The sequence below is a fragment of the Drosophila yakuba genome, chromosome 2R, assembly GCF_016746365.2.
Source record: "Drosophila yakuba strain Tai18E2 chromosome 2R, Prin_Dyak_Tai18E2_2.1, whole genome shotgun sequence".
Lineage (NCBI taxonomy): Eukaryota > Metazoa > Arthropoda > Insecta > Diptera > Drosophilidae > Drosophila > Drosophila yakuba.
This window is the reverse complement of record NC_052528.2, coordinates 3,742,789-3,762,580: the sequence shown is the minus strand read 5'-3', so window position 1 is coordinate 3,762,580 and position 19,792 is coordinate 3,742,789.

Sequence of the window (19,792 nt, the reverse complement as noted above, 5' to 3'; positions counted from 1 at the left end):
CGTCGGCTGCGCCAGTTATATAGTAGTTAGGAAGGATGCGGTTTCTTGGGAGTTTGTTGTGGTTGTTGAAGTTAAGTAGTTGGTCGATGCCCAGAATTTGGTTATTTTCACAAATAAGTCGTGTGGTTGGTTTGGTGACAGAACTATATCTTATTCTTTATTCTAGCTCAGGTCACAATTAGACCTCCGATGAGAGAAGTAAATAGGAAATACATAGTGGATTAAATACTACATGTGTATGTGTTTATCCGTAAGTGCTGCGTCGCAGACTCTTGAGTGGGTGAGTTGGCTGGCCGAATTTCAGAAGTGCTGTGTTGCCTACTCTTGAGTGGGTCGATTCTTTGCTGAGTCGTACTCTTATTACCCAGTCCGGAGAAGTAGGGGTTTCCTGTCCAAGTGTCATGTAAACATTTATCCGCTGGTGGCAACGGCCGTACGCTGAACGGTCGTTGTGTGGCCTAATTAAATCCGTTGTTTATATTTAGCTTATTTTGAAATAATTCTAGGGCAGCCGGGGTGGCTTGGCTGGAGGGTTTGTATGCCGGTTGGGACGGTAACTAGTGCCTGTTTTTTATTATGCCGTTGCAAATGAGTGAGAGGCACATAGTCAAATATAATAAATGAATGAGAGAGAAGATGTTCTTGCATCGTCTCTTTGGCGAACGTCTTCGACGCCTCGTTGTAATTGTTGTTTTCTTTTAATGAACCGATACTTTTGCAATGTTGCTTGTAGCTAAACTCTTTTGCTTTGTGGAATTTTACAACGACTCGTAACTTATTGATTTTGACCGGCAAAGTGATTTAGTTATTTAGTGAGTGCACGTGTTTCAAACGGTAAGTTTTAAATTTAAATTTATTATTCTTTATACTAACCAGTAAATATTTTATTAATATCATTTTTTTGTAGTTCAATCACCATCAACGGTTCCTGCGACTTATTTGCAAAGAGAGTAGTTCCTTGACTGAAGTTAAGCACTCTAGAATTCAAACAAGAAATGAAGTGGCTTCTATCAAAACCAAGGATTGCGGGGAAAACAAAACCCCTAAACTTATAATGCCGCTGGAGCCCTTCAAAAATATTGACGAATTTTAGATATTTGATCTAAAGCTCAAAGACTCCAACTTGCGTTGGAGGACACCGATTTCGACCGCAATACCCAAAAATATTTTTAATATGCGCAGAATAGAATAACAATAACTAACAATAAGAAAATAAAAACAAGAGAGAACGCTATAGTCGAGTTCCCAGACTATCTGATACCCGTTACTCAGCTAGTGAAAGGGAGGAGAGTCTTAAACACAGTTTTTGGCGGTTTGTAGGCGTTATAGTGGGCGTGGCAGAACGTTTCTTGGCAAATCGATAGAAATTTACAAGACCAATATAAAAATGAAAAAATATCAAAACATTTTTCAAAAGTGTGGGCGTATTAGCTTTGGGCGGTTTGAGGGCGTTAGAGTGGGCGTGGCAAAAAGTTTTTTGGTAAATCGATAGAAAATTACAAGACTAATACAAAAATGAAAAAATTTCAAAACATTTTTCAAAAGTGTGGGCGTGGCAGTTTTGGTTTGTGGGCGTTAGAGTGGGCGTGGCAACAAACTTGCGCTGCTTCTATGTCCCTGGAGTTTCTATTCCTCATTTCAACTTTCTAGCTTTTGTAGTTCCTGAGATCTCGACGTTCATACGGACGGACAGACGGACATGGCCAGATTGGCCCGGCTATTGATCCTGATCAAGAATATATATACTTTATATGGTCGGAAACGCTTCCTTCTGCCTGTTACATACTTTTTAACAAACCGCCCAAAGCTGACACGCCCACACTTTTGAAAAATGTTTTAATATTTATCATTTTTGTATTAGTCTTGTTGTTGGGTCATGCAGCCGCCAAAACTGTGCAGTAGACTAATCTCATACTCTTAATATTGTAAGCCGAAGTTGTCAGTGGTAGCAGTTGCGATGCCCATAGTGCAAACCGCTGTTCTTGCACGCATTTATCTGTACGGCGATTTAATATTTCCATTTCAATTCGTATAAACTTACCAAGTTAATTTCACATAACAATATCAAACCTTCTTAACCAATACCTTTACATAATTCTTACTATAATGTAATTTTTAACAAAATCAATTATTCTTCTTCATTCAACATTACAAATTCAATGCCCCACACGCCATGATTAAAACAAACATTAGTTTGTTTTGCACTTGTGATTGCATTTTTTATCTGGTCTTGTTACTCTCCCATTTTCTTTGACCAGCAGTAAATCTTTCATCACCTTTATTGGTGTGCTTCACTTTCTTCAGTGGCATTTTTCTCAAATCTTCATGTGCATATTTGCAATTTCTTTTATTGGTTAAGGACCTGTCACCCTCCAGAACCTGTGTTATTTCAAAAGGCTCCTTGAATTTTGGTTTGATGCTTCTCTTCGCTTTTAAGTAGCACAAAATCTCCTACTTTGTGTCTAAGAAATTTTGCCTTATTTTTATCAAATCGTTCTTTGTCATAAACTGCCGTGGCTAAAACATTATTTTCAGCTTGTGCTTTTACTTTTCACAGAACAACATCATTTTCTATGTCACCAGGTGGAAGTTATCCCAATGGGCGTGCTACCTTTCTCAATAACATTTCAAGAGGCTTTGCCTTCGTCACACGGTTAGTTGTACCATTGATTGCCAACTGCACCTCCCTTACCACGTCCTGCCAAGACTGCGTTCCAGTTTCAACCGCCGTTAACATATTTTTCAATGTGCTCATGGTTCGTTCAACTTGACCATTAGCTCGACTAACCCCGGTGACAATCAAATCCAAGATTGTTTTCTGATCTGAACAGAATTGACTAAACTTTGCACGGTTTGGTACTCCAAACAACGAAACGGCCGATTGAACAGCTTTTATGCAACTCTCGCTGTATAATTTAAGGCTATGACTAAGATAGACATACTTGGTAAAAGCGTCTACTTGAACAGTAACATACTCCTTCTGGTCACTCTTGCCACTTAATTTCCCTGTTATATCAATGTGGATAGTGTGCCAAGGAATATTGACTTTTGGGATTGGATCCAATTCGGCCTGAATTTTTCCTGATTTTGATTTGGACATTTTGCAAGTGATACAATTGTCAACAAGTTTTCTAACATATTTTGACATATTGTCAAACCAATAAAAATGGTAAACTTTATCTAGTGTCTTTTCCCAACCTAAATGCATTATCGACTCATGCACTGTAATGGCCTGCCGCGGCAGTTAAAATAACCGCCAATAAATATCGATATTGGTATGGTAACTGGTAATGGTGTTGCCATCTAATAGTGTTACCGGCATATTACGCGGTCGAAATCTAAAAGTCGTCCGACTGATAGTAGTATCTCTACAGACGACATTTCTAGTTACTCAGGGAATTCCCGGAGTGCGAAGGAGCGAATGGAGCGAAGGATGCTCGCTGCTTTGCCCAAGAACATGTCAGAATCTATACAATCTGCAGTGGTTGAATGCGTTCAAAGAACGATATCAACTCTGTCCAACGTTGATAACAATGAGGAAGAAAGGTTTACTGCTCCACCGGTAGGTGAAGAAAGGGGCTAAACGCGTAGGGTTGTGGAACAGTTTCCAAGTGCACACCCGAATAGGCCAAATGCACCTTCACCTTTTTCGCAGAGAAGCACAGCGATAGACAACGGAGTGAGACCAGACAAGGTCGTACACATCCTGAACGGGTGAAAGATCAAGTACAACGGATCTGGGATTTCCACAGACGATTTATAGGGTCGAATCGTTGACTCATCAAACACTTAAAGGAAATTTTGCACTTTTATGCAGGAATGCTAGTGTATTATTCGAAGGTAAAGCAAATGTATACTACTGGCGATATCACAAGTCAGTAACGGAGGTTCGTTGGGACAGCTTGTGCAGCCCTTCGGTTACAATTTCGCGAAAAGCGGGATGATGTGGACATTGAGGAGCAAATCCGAAACAGGAAGCAAGAGCCCAATGAATCCTTCGATAGCTTCTATGACAGCGTGAATGTTTTATTGGATCAATTAGAAATACCTTTTCCCATTCGAAAGCTTGTTAGGATTCTCAAGACCAATTTGCGTCCCGAGATACGTCACGAGATATTGAATGTCGAGGTTTCAACTGTTCAAGATTTAAGGGAAGTTTGTCGCAGACGCGAAGCCGTTCTGGAAAACGTAAAACAGTCGCATGGTTATGCGAAAGGATCTCCGTTCAGACGAGAAGTTTCGGAATTATTTGATGAGTCCAGCTCTCAAAACGTTTCAGAGTTGGAAGTTGAATTAGAGGTCGACGCACTTTCCTTGGTGTGTTGGAACTGTCGAAAGGATGGGCATCGATATCAAGATTGCCTTTCCGAGAAACGAGTTTTCTGTTATGGCTGTGGAGCTTCAAATACTTACAAGCCAAACTGTAAGAACTGTCAAAAAAAAACTCAAAATTCGACATTCCGAAGTCGCCATACATACTGAAGACTCCGAATGCCGCGCGTCACCAGTCGACAATGACCGACTAAGAGGGGAAGAATTATCATCCACCTCTAATTTAATCCCGGACAAACAAAAGAATAGTGAAATTTCGCTATTACATATCAAGAGTAAAGAGTACTTAATGATATCCAATCCTGAAAATGAATATAGGCCCAAACCAGTTTTAGAGAGGAGAAAGTCTCGAAGTTCAAAAAGAATTAGGTAGTTTTGGCAAAAAGTCAAGAAGTGCAGATTAGGGCTTCGACACATATGTTCGGTTCCTGTAGAAACTAAGGATCCGCGTCTCTTTCTGCCTATTAAACTATTGGACCGATTGGACTCCGGAGCTTCAATGAGTTGCCTGGGAAGAAAATTAGCCAACGAGTTCCTGAATGGAGACACTACCTATCGGTCGTTGGATGTTAAAGTCATCACCGCCGATGGAACGCCTCAAAGGTTAGTGGGCACGGCAAAGGTGGAGATAGAATATGATAACGTCAAGAAAATATTAGAAGTGTACATTGTGCCTTCGTTAAAGCAGGATCTAATCTTAGGCATTGATTTTTGGAGGGGGTCTGATTTGCTGCCTAGCAGATTGCGAGTGGCTGAGCTAGAGCTCCAAAGATTGAGTCAAGAGTGTACCGACATTGATGTGGATCATCATGACTTATCCGTTGAGAGGAAAGCGAAGTTGACAAACATAGTCAATTGTTTCCCTTCGTTCAAGGAAGAAGGACTGGGGAAAACTAACCTAATTTCGCATTCAATCGAAGTAGGGCGGGTCAAACCAATCAAACAGCGTCATTTTCCGGTTTCTCCCACTGTGGAAAAAGTAATGTATACAGAAATAGATAGAATGTTATAGTTAGGAGTCATTGAAGAATCAGAGAGTGCATGGTCATCTTCCATAGTTCTCGTGACTAAGCCTGGGAAGGTAAGGATCTGTCTAGATTGTCGGAAAGTCAATAGCTTTACAGAAAAGGACGCTTACCCTCTGCTCCAGATTAGCGGCATATTAAGCCGACTGCCAAAGGCGGAATATATAAGCAGCATCGATCTAAAAGACGCTTATTGGCAGGTGCCGTTGGACGTTCAATCTCGCGATAAAACTGCGTTTACAGTGCCGGGGAGACCGCTTTATCAATTCACTGTTATGCCTTTTGGTCTGTGTCATGCTACGAGTACCATGTCACGGTTAATGGACCAAGTTATCCCTGCTCACCTTAGGAACGAAGTATTCATATACCTAGACGATCTCTTAGTGGTCTCAGCTAGCTTCCTTAGGCACTTGGAGGTGTTAAGAGAAATCGCCATTAACCTCAAGCGTGCAGGATTGACCATAAACGTTGGTAAGAGCCACTTCTGCATGAAACGAGTGAACTATTTAGGCCATATCATCGGTGATGGTGAAATCAGGACTGATCCCGATAAGGTGAAGGCCATCACAGACTTTCCAGTACCCAAGACTCTTCGTGCTTTGCGTAGTTTAATGGGATTGTGCGGGTGGTATTGAAAATTCGTACCAAATTTCGCTTCACTAGCCGCTCCGTTGACGGACCTCATGACCACAAAACGGAAGTTCTCTTTAACTCCAGAGGCGTTGAAGACCGTCGAGTCGTTAAAACTTTGTCTCTGCGAATCTCCCGTCTTGTGTAGTCCAGACTTCACGAAGCCGTTCGCTATCCATTGTGATGCAAGCAAGACCGGAGTAGGAGCTGTCTTAGTGCAGGTGTCAGAGGAAGGAGACGAACGGCCGATAGCGTTCATTTCGAAGAAATTAAATCGTGCCAAATATGTCAAATCAAGATCTTAATTCTCGGTTAGCAAGATAGCATTAGGGAAGCACAAGTTCGAAATTAAACATCGTCAAGGTCGTCTTAATGTTGTACCAGACACGTTATCACGTGTGAATGAAGATGGAGTGGCAGCAGTGGAGTTACAAAAAGGATTGCTATTAGATTTGAGTTCGGAACATTTTAAGACTGGTTCGTACAAAGATCTAGCAGAGAATATCTTTGCAAATTGGAAACATTTTCCTGATTTAAAAGTCGAGGACGGATGCGTGTATCGAAAAGCCGAACACTTAACGGGAGAACAGGTACATGACGTGTATGCTTGGAAATTATGGTTACCAACGGAGATGATTCCGGAAGCACTTTTCCAGGCTCACAACAGCCCTTTGGCATGTCATGGAGGAATCCATAAAACGGTGGAGCGTTTAAGAAGGTTATATTTTTGGCCTCGGTTAGTGTCCGACGTAAAAGCTCATGTCAATGCATATGAGACCTGCAAAACGACGAAGCCACCGAATCACGTTTTACGACCACCTTTGGGAAAGGCTCCGGAAACCTTGAGGTTTTTCCAACGCCTCTACATCGACTTTTTGGGTCCTTACCCACGTTCGAAGAGTGGAAATGTAGGCATTTTCATTGTCCTTGATCACTGTTCAAAATTCGTATTTCTAAAACCTGTTAAGAGGATAAAGGCGAGCGTAGTGGTTAGATATCTCGAAGAAGAGCTTTTCATGACATATGGAGTTCCCGAAACTATCGTTTCCGACAATGGATCGCAGTTCCGGTCAGAGACGTTCCGCAAGTTGATGGAGACTTACAGAATTTCACACACTTTGACGGCTGTGCATTCTCCGCAAGCCAATGCGTCGGAACGTGTGAATCGTTCCGTAATAGCTGGGATTCGAGCGTATTTACGCCCTGATCAGAAAGACTGGGACGAGCACTTCAGTAAAATATGTTGCGCGTTGCGAGCTTCTCAACATTCTAGCATAGGAACCAGCCCATACTACATGGCCTTTGGGCAGCATATGGTGACGTCTGGATCCACATATTCCTTATTGAGGAAGTTAAACTTGTTAGATGATCGATCCTGTTGAATGACAGGCAAGATTCTTTTGACATAGTGCGAGAGAAGGCTACCAGAGAGATGCAAAAGACTCACGACGTCAACGAAAAGCGATATAATTTACGCTCTCGAGAAGTTACTTTTGCAGAAGGACAGGAAGTGTTTCGCCGGAATTTCAAGCAAAGCTGCTTCCAATCTGGCTATAATGCTAAGTTAGGACCGCCAATAAATATCGATATTGGTATGGTAACTGGTAATGGTGTTGCCATCTAATAGTGTTACCGCCATATTGTAATATAATATGGATAGAAATATTTAGATATCGATAGTAGTATCGATAGTCAAAAATTAGTGTTGTTAATCGTGGCTCCTGTCACTGTTTACTTTGCCACGAAGTTCCGCCGGCCATTTGCCGATCTCGGACTATTCTTTTCTTGGCGAGTCACCAGTTCCTCTGCCTGCGTGTGCAGCAGGGCATTTGAAGGAAGCGATAGCGATTAAATCGGTGAGAATCGGTCAAATGGCAAAGTAACAAAATTTACTTGGCCAATCAGGAATCTGAAATTAATGGAAATTGTTCTTAGATTGTTGTGGGAGGCTTCTCTGCCATCGTCTTCGCCAATGGGAGGCTGTGTAAGGCAGCAGTGCTGTCGGTTCGACTGCGTGAGGATCCCAGTCAAAGCCAAATGTAGCAAAATTACTTGGCAAGATTTTGAAGTGAGAATAATGTTGAAACTGTTTGCAGGTTGCTAAAGCGAGGCATTTCTGCCAGTATTCTCAGCATTGTGCCACTGGAGCGCAGAAAGACTAGAAGACCTGTAAGGAGTTTCAAGAGGATCACCATGGACGATTAAAATTGTGACCAGTTTCTTCTTTATTCGGAGTCGTCTCCTCGAGGGATCACCAACGTGCCGTGAGGAGTTCCTACTGAGGAGGTGCCAGCAGATTAGTGATTGTGTGAAGAGGAACCGCAGCTCCAAAGCCGGTTTTAACCTCGTGAGGTGTTCTCGCTATCAGCCATTAGGGAGCACCCATGTCTTCGCAATAGAGTCGCGTGAGTTATAGTTCCGGGGGTAGGAAAATAGATCGGCTGTAGTCTCCAATCTTATGGGCAACTCAGTTGGTCCCTTAACAAAAAAACTTGTATAGCACTTGAATGTCAAAATCAGACTGACTCTATATTTTAGCTTTGGCCACAATGAGACCTCCGCCGTTTGAGTACATAGAAAGGGATACATAGTCTTAAGCATAAATACAAATATAAGTAAAACTGCTGTGTCGGATTGTCTTGAGTTGGAGTGGGGGCCTGTTGCTGACTCGTAGCTGTGGATTCCTGGTACGCTGCGGAGTGGGAGCATCCTGCCCAAGTGCAGCGTAGACATATTTCAATTAGGCAACGGCTGGTCATTGAACGGCCGTTGTTCGGGTTTCACAGTTTATGTGTTTGTTTTTGTCCCGATTCCAGGGTAAGCCTGGGTGGCTTAGCTGGTGGGTCGGTATACCGGTTGGAACCGGTAACTCCTCCCTCCTTGGATTGAAGTGATGGCCAGAACGAAGGAGTGGTCATCACGAAAGTTTCCGGTTGGACAGAAGGTGAAAAGAGTATCTTTTTAGTTTTGGTGACGATGATTAAGCATACTATTAATGTGATGCTTGCCAAGATGTATATAATGGTGAAATTTGTTGTCGTTACATTTTTCCAATAAATTAGATCATTTTGATCTTGAATAGTTTGTAAGTTAAGTTTTTGCAGATTTAAATCATCTATGTTATTTGTTAGGTTGATACTTTGAATGGAGGTGAAGATTAATTCTGGCCTTTCTTCTTTGGTGTAAAGCTGTTTGTCATAGGTAATTCCATTTATAGATATTGTGCAATTCTGGACTTCTAGGATTGCTGATCCCATTATGACGTTTGGTGTTGAACAATCAGATTCGATTGTTGTCTTCCTGGTGTTAAAAATGAAGATATATCCGACTTCTTACTCCACGATGGATTCCTGCTCTCCGACATCCTTACTCAGACAATGCGCAGTTTTGTTATTTAAAATATCGATTATACAAGTGGGTTCAAAATTGTTTGAGCTTATAGCTAGGTTTTCGCAGAAGAATAGGTTTTGTATTTGTAAACATCTTTTATCGAAGTTCTTAAATTGATTTGGGTCGTGATAAGCTATAAATTTAGGTAGTATTAAGTACTTTGATATATTGACAGGTAAAGGGATAATATGTAAGAATTCATAATGAAGTTTGCTGAAGAGTGGTATTTTTACTTTGAATGTAATCTTTTTGTTCTGTATAAATGTTTCAAGTTCTAATAGTTTTATTATTTCTTCATTATTCATGTTTTGGATCTCGTTGTCTTGTATTTCTTTCTTTATTAGTTCAATTTCTTGTGTTGATAAAATGAATTTAGGTATAATTCTTAGTTTAGGTAAAAGAATACTTTCTTCTATATTATTTAAAAAGTTTGATAGAATATCAATGTTAATACTTATTCTAGTTACGTATTGTAGGAGGTGTATTTGCTTAAATTCTGTATTTATTGTCTTAAAAATCATGTTTTTATATTTATTTATGAAAGTATTAATGTTTTCTTGCTCTTCATTTATGTGTTTAGTGATATTTTCAAATCTTTCAATTACTTTGTTATTAAATGTCATTTGTTTATTCGAATTGGCTACTAGCTCTCTTTCGTTTTCTCTAATAATTTTGAAATTCTCTTTGATTCGCTGACCATCTGACTCATCTAAATTTCCTGTTACTGTCTTTATGATACTGCCTAAACCGTTTATTAATCCTCTCCTCTGTCTACCTTTGGGTATTAGAATATTTACTCTATCCTTTAATTGATTTATTTTTAGGAACAGACTACCTACTACCTCTCTAGAATACGAAATTTCTTTTAAATCATACATGGCTCTATCGAATTTGTCTATTGTGTGTGCAAGTTCTTGTATATCGATTTGATGATTTAAGTAGGTGTATGATTGAATTAATTTTGCTTGTCCCACCTTTATTTTGACCAAAGAGTTAGTTCCGTCCAATTGAATTAGATTAATTTGGTGTGCGTAGATAGTAAAGAACTTAATGTGTTTTTGTGTGTTGTTGCTCTGCCTCCGCTCGTGAAGTGTATATTATTTTCCTGAATTCTAGTAAGACGTTTTGTAGTTGTAGCTGGATTTCGATACCCTGCGCTTCAAGTTGAAGTAGTAATGATCGTGTTGTCCTCTCTTTAATTGTGTTCTTTTTTGTGTTTTAGATTAGGCTTGCCCAACTCAGCGTTGTTCAAAACCTGTAGGTAGGGAGAAAAAGATTTTTAGTATGCGTTTAAAAAAAAATAGCTACTAGCTGCTAGTACGTAGTACATCTGTCATGCCTTTGCGGCTTCAACTATATTTGTATAACTTTCCCACACATACACATATTTCGCACACATACACATCTCTTTTCTCCATATATTTTTATTTTTAAGTAGTTCTTTTTTTTGTGTGTTAGAGAATTCGGCTTAGAGTTCTCGACTCTCGAAGTTTAATTACGCTAGAAATTCGCACTGAATTAAAAACTCATAAAACATATATATTTACTTCTTCTTTTCTCTTTTTTTTTTACTTGGTTTTGCCAGAGAATTCGCCTTGAATTCTAGAGGCTTCAAAGTTTAATTACGTTAGAAATTCGCCCTGAATTTAAAACGCAAAAACTTACAAGATTGTATATATATTCTTTTTTGTTTTCTTCCTCTTTTTTGTTTTGCATATGCCACGAGAAGAATTTATTGATGGGGTATATAGTTTTTAAATTTTGCTAGAAATTCGCCCTGAATTAAAAGCTCATAAAAACGTATATATTAATTTTTTTGTTCGTAGGTTAGAGAATTCAAAGTTTAATTACGCTAGAAATTCGCCCTGAATTTAAAACGCAACCACTTAAAGAAATGTATATGTGTTCAAAAGCCTGTATGTGCCACGAGAAGAATTCATATATTTTTTTTTGTGTGTTGTATTTCTTGTATAGGTTACACATTCCTTTTCTAGAGTTGAGAAAATATGTTGTTTTAATTTGCTATAAATTCGCCCTGAATTTAAAGTGCATAAAAACAACATATCTATTATTCACAACTTTCCTTTTTATCATTATGAAAAAAAATTTTGTACGTGTTGGATACCATTTTATCAACTCTCTCTTTTTTTTTTTTTTTTTTAAATAACTTTGGGGGTTAATTCTTTTTAGTTTTTCTATATATTATACATTTTCTTCTTTTTTTAATTTTTATATAACTGTTACCCAGTGACCGAATAACGCTGATCAAACTCCTCCTCCCGTTTTCATTCATTTTTCCTTCAAAAAAAAAAAATGTACACTTCACTTAATACTTGCGGTTTTGTGTGTGTGTGTATTTTTATGTGCATCTTTTTTTTTACATAGTTAGTAAGACAGGGAGCTTCATTTTTGGTCCGTAGACGGCTGCGCCAGTTATAGTTCCGGGGGTAGGAAAATAGATCGGCTGTAGTCTCCAATCTTATGGGCAACTCAGTTGGTCCCTTATCAAAAAAACTTGTATAGCACTTGAATGTCAAAATCTGACTGACTCTATATTTTAGCTTTGGCCACAATGAGACCTCCGCCGTTTGAGTACATAGAAAGGGATACATAGTCTTAAGCATAAATACAAATGTAAGTAAAACTGCTGTGTCGGATTGTCTTGATTTGGAGTGGGGGCCTGTTGCTGACTCGTAGCTGTGGATTCCTGGTACGCTGCGGAGTGGGAGCATCCTGCCCAAGTGCAGCGTAGACATATTTCAATTAGGCAACGGCTGGTCATTGAACGGCCGTTGTTCGGGTTTCACAGTTTATGTGTTTGTTTTTGTCCCGATTCCAGGGTAAGCCTGGGTGGCTTAGCTGGTGGGTCGGTATACCGGTTGGAACCGGTAACTCGTGTGCGCCTATAAGATTTGACCAGGAGATTCCTGTAGCCACATTTTCGTTCGCTAGACTCCTGTAGAACAGGAACTTCGTTCAGCTGTTGGATGCCTTTATCCAGAAAATACAGTATTTTATTCGAGCCGCATACCTCCGATAATTTGATGATTTAAATGCCAGTGAGTCTTTAAGACTAGCAGAGAAGGGCTTTCCGTGTCGGTCAGCAGAGCTGTCGTCTCTTAAAGATAACTTGCCGCGACTAACGTAAAGAACAACACCCCCCCAAGTTGACGAACTAAGGCTGGATCCTATAGCGTGCCCCCGCAAGTGTCGATTCTCGGAGTCTTAGCACAGCACCCGTCGTTACACGTTACAGCACCTGGTTTATAGCAGACCATTTGAAGGAACGCGGTACCACTGGTAAACAGCGTGTTCTGCCATTTCTCTGTATTTTTCGGTAAAGAACTTCTGCTCTTAGTTCATAGGTTTTCGCAATATCTTCAGCAAGAGAACAATCTTTTAATTTGCTCACGAATTCGGCTATGCCAGAGTCTCGACGATGTTCAGCAATGAGCCAGTTGCTTGAGTTAAGTTAACTCTCTTCTCTTCAATCACCTTTACAGCACTAGTAGACTTCGGTGAGATAGTATTTCTTGATAAAAAGTCAACATGTCCCATTCTTTTCCCTTCTCTATACTGAATTTTAAATGTAAATGATTGCAAATAAGCCCACCAACGTTGGGGTCAAATCTGGTTTATTTCTTGACGCCTTTAAAGAGTTACAGTCAGTGATATCAGTAAAGTTCCTACCCAACAAATAATGCCGAAAATATTTGATGCAGTTTACAATAGCTAAAGTTTCCAGCTCGTAAAAGTGGTATCTTGACTCTGCAGGTGTAGTAGCTTTGCTATAGTATTCTATTACCTGGGGCTTGTCGTTAATTTTGTGTAATAAAATTGCACCATAGCCACTGCAACTTGCATCCGAATGTAACTCAATTGGATATTTTGGGTCAAAAATAACAAGGACTGGTTTATCAGTAAGAGTAGAAATAACCTTTTTCCGTACCTGTTCATGTTCCGCTTTCCAAATAAATTTATTTTTGTCTGACGTTAAAAAATAAAACGGTTTCATCAACTGTAAATTAATATTAATAAACTGTTTGATATAAGTTGATAATCCAATGAATTGCCTACGCGATGTGGCTGTCGTTGGAGGCTGCAGAGCAGTCAACGCAACAATTTTCTGAGGGTTTGGGCGAATTTCGCCAGCACTAACATTGTAGCCTAAATATTAAACCGATGTTTTCAAGAAGGAACACTTCGTAATGTTGAATGAAAACCCGGTCTCTGTCAGAACATCTAGAACAATTTGTAATCGTTCTAACGCCTCACATTGTGTTGATGCAGTTATCATGATGTCGTCCATATAGACGATAACATAACAATTTGCAAGATCCCCGAGCGCTTGCATAGCCATATCTAAACATGTAAAATAATATGTAAGCTCCTCGATGTCTACTTATTTGATCCTGTATAAGTGACAGAGGGTATTTATCAGCGACTGTGTTTAAATTTTACTCAACACAAAACCTATCCGAACCATTTTTTTTCTTTACCAGCAATATAGGGCTTGCATAAGGTGAACAGCTTGGTCTGTCTAATTATATTGCATTTCAGCAATTCGTCAATTTTTTCTCGAACTAAATCTCGCTCGCATGGGTGTAATCGATATGGCCTTCTTTGAACTGTCTTTCTTGGATCAATTAATCTTATTTTCATTTCGCCAACTTTAACCTTAGTACACTCCTGCCCAGAATTATACGACACCCCGAAAATATTAGTTTCGACCCTCGTAGGTCGATGGGAAAGCATAGTAGAACAAAATCAAGTATGCAGAATGAAAGCTTTATTAATTCTGCTTAAAATGAGATCTTGAGATCTCTAATTGCATCTTTCGTTTTCAATCAGCAGGAGAAAAAGCACAAAATCCCGATTTTCGGCATGCCTGCAACTGTATCAAAATTATACGGACACATGCCAATTTGTTAGATTGTAATCAATCTTATCTTGCATAAAAACATTTTTTTCCCCATTTTGCTCCAAAAATGGCAGAAGCTTGTGAAAGCCAAATCAAGCGTTCCAGATGAAGTGAACGCTCCCCAAACCATTGCGGATCCGCCTCCGAAATTCCGCTTAGGGAACATCCTTTCGTAAATCCCTTCAATAGTGTCGAAATCCATCTGAGCCGTCCAGATTAAATTTTTTTTTTCATCAGAAAAAATTATCTAAATGAAATCTATTAACCAAAGATGTAAAATGAAAATAGAGTCAAACCAAGGCCCAGCTTCTCTCCAATTTTTTTCAACAAATTGAAGACAAGCAGTTGTGTGGCGCGGTTTTTAGAACGGCGCCTTCTTTAAGACTCCTCCCACAATGCACTCCGATGACTGCAGCGTGCGCCAAACAGTCATTCGTGGCACAGGCTTACTGCAACTGGTCGCCTAGCCTTTTATTCTTCCCTTTTCCTCTTCGGTTAACGAACTTCAACAAATGAATTTTATTAATAGTTAATTATAAAAAAATTACTTGAAATGAAATCTTCCTCTTTGGCCGCAATAGTCACAATGTGTCGTATAATTTTGATACACATGCAGGCATGCCGAAAATCGGGCTTTTGTGTTTTTTTTCCTGCTGATTGAAAACGAAAGATGCAATCATAGATAAGAAGATCTCATTTTAAGCAGAATTGATAAAGCTTTCATTTTCCATACTTGATTATGTTGTACTATGTTTCCCTATCGACTTACGAGGGTCAAAACTAATATTTTCGGGTAGTCGTATAATTCTGGGCAGAAATGTACATGGGATACCCTTTATAAGAGAATTTGAGTACTTTGCCAACAATGAATGTAGTTTTATTTTATATTGTTCATCAAGTTCAGTATCAATATCGACTGAATCACTGCTGTTACACAAATTTATTATATTGGTTCTCGAAATTTTAAATTGGTTTGACGAAATGACAATATCAAAACCCTGATTTAATATTTCGCGACCAATAACAATATCGTTTTGCATATGATCATCGCCTATTATATAACAAAAAATTTCAATGCAATAATTGTCAATTTTTACGTTAACATAATATTAACATAACATTAACATTATTAATTAGCTATTCTTTCAGCAGCGAGCATTCAGCTCCAGAATCAAACGTGATTTCGAAATTTATAAAATCCTTAGGTACTGCAACACTGCACTGCTTCACTCGCTTTTCTCGGTTGAATGTTTTGCATCAGCTTCCTTCTTTGCACATTGGGTAGATATGTGACCCTGTTCAGCGCACTTGTAGCAAGTTACACTTGATTTTCCGCGTTGATGACCATCGTGTCTGTCATGTCGTTCTTTGTTGTTGGCAAACTGATTTTGTTGTTTCCTAAGTCTGCATTAAATCATTTTGTGTCCGAATTTTTTCACTCTATAGATGACTGCTTTTGCCGTTTATGATAAGATTCTGTTTGTTGCTCCGTGGAACCATTTTGCCGTTTATTAAAAGAGAACGCTTTCAATTCGGACTGTAAATCGCCTCTGGTTCAAACATTTGATGTATGGTAACTTATGTAGTTACTGCTTTATTTAATTCGAAATACAATATAATGTTAACTTGATGCCGTAAGCTTGTTGCGCGGCGCGGTTGAAGTCCAGAGTGGCCAGTCTGACGATACTAGAAGATAAATTCTGGAGCTGCAGGTGCAGGGTTTGGTGGCGTAGGTGGCTGCGAAATCTGTTGGTCAGGCGGTGGAATCTCGTGGTGGTCTTCGCTAGCGTCAGATTCAGCTATGAAGGCAGGCTTGAGGAGGTCGACTGATATGGCCTTCTCTTGTCCATGAATGCTGATGACGTAGAACTTGTCATCAACCCGGCGTATTACCCGATGAGGTCCCGTGTAAGGCGGCTCGAGTGGTTTTTTAACAGATGCCACTCGCTTGAAGACGTGCGTACAAGTTCTCAGGTCCTTACAAATGAAAACAGGTGGTTTAGCGTGATGCGCCGCAGGAGTAGGTTGGGCTGCCCTGATATGTTGACGTAGTTGCTCGGTGAGTCGGTGATCCTTGCTGAAGGCGGTTGGAGTGTGCGACTCAAAAAATTCGTTGGGGATACGAATAGTGGTGCCAAAAAGCATTTCGGCTGGCGATGACTGGAGGTCCGCCTTAAACGCCGAGCGCAGCCCCAACAGAACTGTAGGCAGGAGATCCGGCCATGCTATGTGAGATTTACACATCAGGGCGGCCTTGAGGGTACGGTGCCATCTCTCCACGATGCCGTTTGACTGAGGGTGATACGCAGTTGTACGTATCCTTTCGGCTCCAATTAGTTTACCCAGCTCAGCAAACAATGAGGATTCGAATTGAGTTCCCTGGTCCGTTGTTATAGTGAGTGGACAGCCAAACATGCAGATCCACTGTGTATACAGAGCTTTCGCGACAGTCTCCGCGGTGATGTTGGATAGTGGAATAGCTGCAGGCCATCTGCTGAAGCGGTCGATGATGGTAAGACAGTAGCGTAAGTTACGGATAGTGGGAAGCTCAATCAGATCGACGTGAATGTGCTCGAAACGATTGTCAGGAACATCGATCTTCTCCACCGGGCTGCGTGTGTGGCGATGGATTTTGGCCCGCTTGCAAGGAACGCATTGTCGGGGCCAGAGGGTGGCATCACGGTTAATTCCTGGCCAGACAAACCGCTGCTTAAGTAACTTTGCAGTTGTACGGCCGCTGGGATGCGCCAATCCATGTACTGCATCAAAAGCTTGGCGTCTCAGACTTTTGGGTAAATATGGCCGTTCGCGTCCATTCGAGATGTCACACCAGATGTCTAGGTTGTCGAGGTTCCTAATTTGTAGAACAAGGGACGTTGTTTGAGGAAGCTCAGCCATTTCATCGTCGGTTTGTTGGGCCTCGAATATCGCTTGAGCACTGAAGCTAGACGGCATGCTTATGGTGTTGATGCGTGAGAGGGCGTCTGCCACTGCGTTGTTTTCCCCGGGATTGTACACTATCTCCGTTGAGAATTGGGAGATAAAATCCAATTGGCGGAGTTGTCGAGGCGATGCTTTGCTTGCTTTCTGCCTGAAGGCGTATTGTAGTGGCTTATGGTCGGTTTGGATGATGAATGGACGACCCTCTAGAATGTGCTTGAAATGGATGATACCAGCGAAAATAGCCAGGAGCTCGCGATCATACGTGCTGTAGCCTTGCTCTGCCGGAGACAGTTTCCGCGAGAAAAACCCAATGGGACGCCAAACTTTGCCGACTAGTTGTTCGAGAGCAGCGCCGATCGCTGTATCGGAGGCGTCCGTTTTAAGGGCGAGGTGAGCCGATGGGGAAAGGAACGAAGAGCACACGGCACGTAAAATTCCTTGCTTGCAGACCTGGAATGCATCCTCCGCAGGGCCGGTCCAGGCTATTTCGCGCTTGTCATTTTTGGTTGCGCCTTTTAGGTAGTCTGTGAGCGGGATTTGAGCCTGAGCTGCGTGTGGGATGAGGTGTCGGTAGTAGTTGACCATTCCCAAAAACCGGCGCAATTCCATGATAGTTTGAGGCTTGGGAAAACTGTTGATTGCTTGCGTGCGCTCAACAGGGGGCTTGAATCCGCTCGCATTGACTTGGAACCCTAAGAAAATGACCTCACTTTTACTAAATTGGCACTTTTGAGGGTTAATTTGCAGGTGGTTCCTCTGCAAAATCTCAAAGATTGTCTGGAGGTGCTTCAAATGCTCCTCATGCGTTGTGGAGAACACGATGATGTCGTCCATATAGCATCCTACGAATGGAATGCCTCGAAGCAGGTTGTCCATGTGGCGCTGGAAGGTTTGCGCTGCATTGCGCAGTCCAGGTGGCATGCCGACGAATTCGAAAAGGCCGAACGGTGTAGTGACAGCTGTTTTTGGAATATCATCTAGCGCGACTGGGATCTGGTGGTAGGCACGCACCAAATCGATTGTGGAGAAATCCGAGCATCCATGCAGACGTTGAAGAATGTCTTCCCCATGGGGAATCGGGTAGCGATCTGGAATAGTGGAAGCATTAAGTTTACGATAATCACCAGTAGTGCGCCATTCGCTGCTCTTCTTGGGGACCAAATGAATAGGACTGGCCCATTGGCTGCTGGAGGGACGAATCACTCCTTGCTGGAGTAAGAGATCGAAGTCCCGGCGTGCCGCTTTTAATTTTTCGCCTGTCAGCCTTCTTGGCTTGTCGAAAACAGGTGGGCCAGTTGTTTGAATGTAATGCGCAACCTCATTATGAATGCGGGTTGCTAAAGGCGCATTAGGACGAGTGATCTGCACAAAGCGACTAAGAAGATTGGAGTACGGGCGATCTATTCCACTGGAACTTTGCACGTTGATTGTAGAAACGTTGTAAAGTTTTGCTTCTGCAACTTCTCCTTTGGTCGAAACAGCTTTTGAGCCTTTTGAAACAGCCTTGAGGTCGAGGATGAGGCCGTGGTGCGTGAGGAAATCTGTTCCGATGATTGCTGATTGGACGTTCGCAACGACGAACGACCAGGTGAGCTTACGCTGTAGGTTGAGACCAAAAGTTAGATTTAGCGTGCCGTATGTATCAATTATAGACGTGTTGGCCGCGAAGAGTTTGAAGACGTCTTTGCGACGATGCATTCCCTTGATTATCGAAACAGGTATGAGTGAGATGACTGATCCGGAATCAATAAGGAATTTTATGTTGGTATTACGATCGATTATGTGAAGTCGGTACTCCTTTGAGAGGCGAGTGCTTGGAGATTTGCTGTCACCAGTCGCCTGATCAGATGACAGCTTCTTTAGTTTCCCTGCTGTGGCACCCAGGCACAGGGCGAGGAGCATTTTCGTGCATTTGGTCCGAATTTGGCATGATAAAAGCAGACACGTGGTGCTCGGAGTTGCTGCTCGTTGCGATCGGCTGGGCAAGAATGGCTGGAGGGCTGCATGTTCTGGAGACGAGTTAAAGAGGCCTTGATGGCAGCGATGTCGCGTTTCAAGTCGTCCACGACACTTGTGCCAGCTGCCGGCGGGTATTCGCGGGTGTTGCCTCTGAATTGTGCCGAGGAGGGCCCAGCAGCCATGACAAAAGAACCCGATTCCTCTTCCATGAGATCGTCAGCGAGTGCAGCTTGCGCTTCCAAAGTTGCTGAGCGTAGGAGCTTCAAACTCCGTTGTACGTGCTGCGGTAGCTGAGAGAGCCAGCGGACTCGCAAGGCGTCTGCAGACGCGCGACCGTCAGCAAGAGTTGTCATTTGCCGAGGAGCTGCGAGGGCTTCTTGTCCCCAAGGTCAAGCTCCAGCAAAGCGCGCTGCAACTGTCTGTCCGGTGATTCCGTAAAGCGCTTGATGATAATCTCCTTCAGGTGCTCGTATTTGTTGACTTCCGAGGGTTGCGCCAGAACATCAGATACTTCAGTCATTATATCAGCATCCAAAGCACTGATTAAATGGTAGTAGCGCGTGTTATCTGAAGAAATGCGGCTGCATTGAAA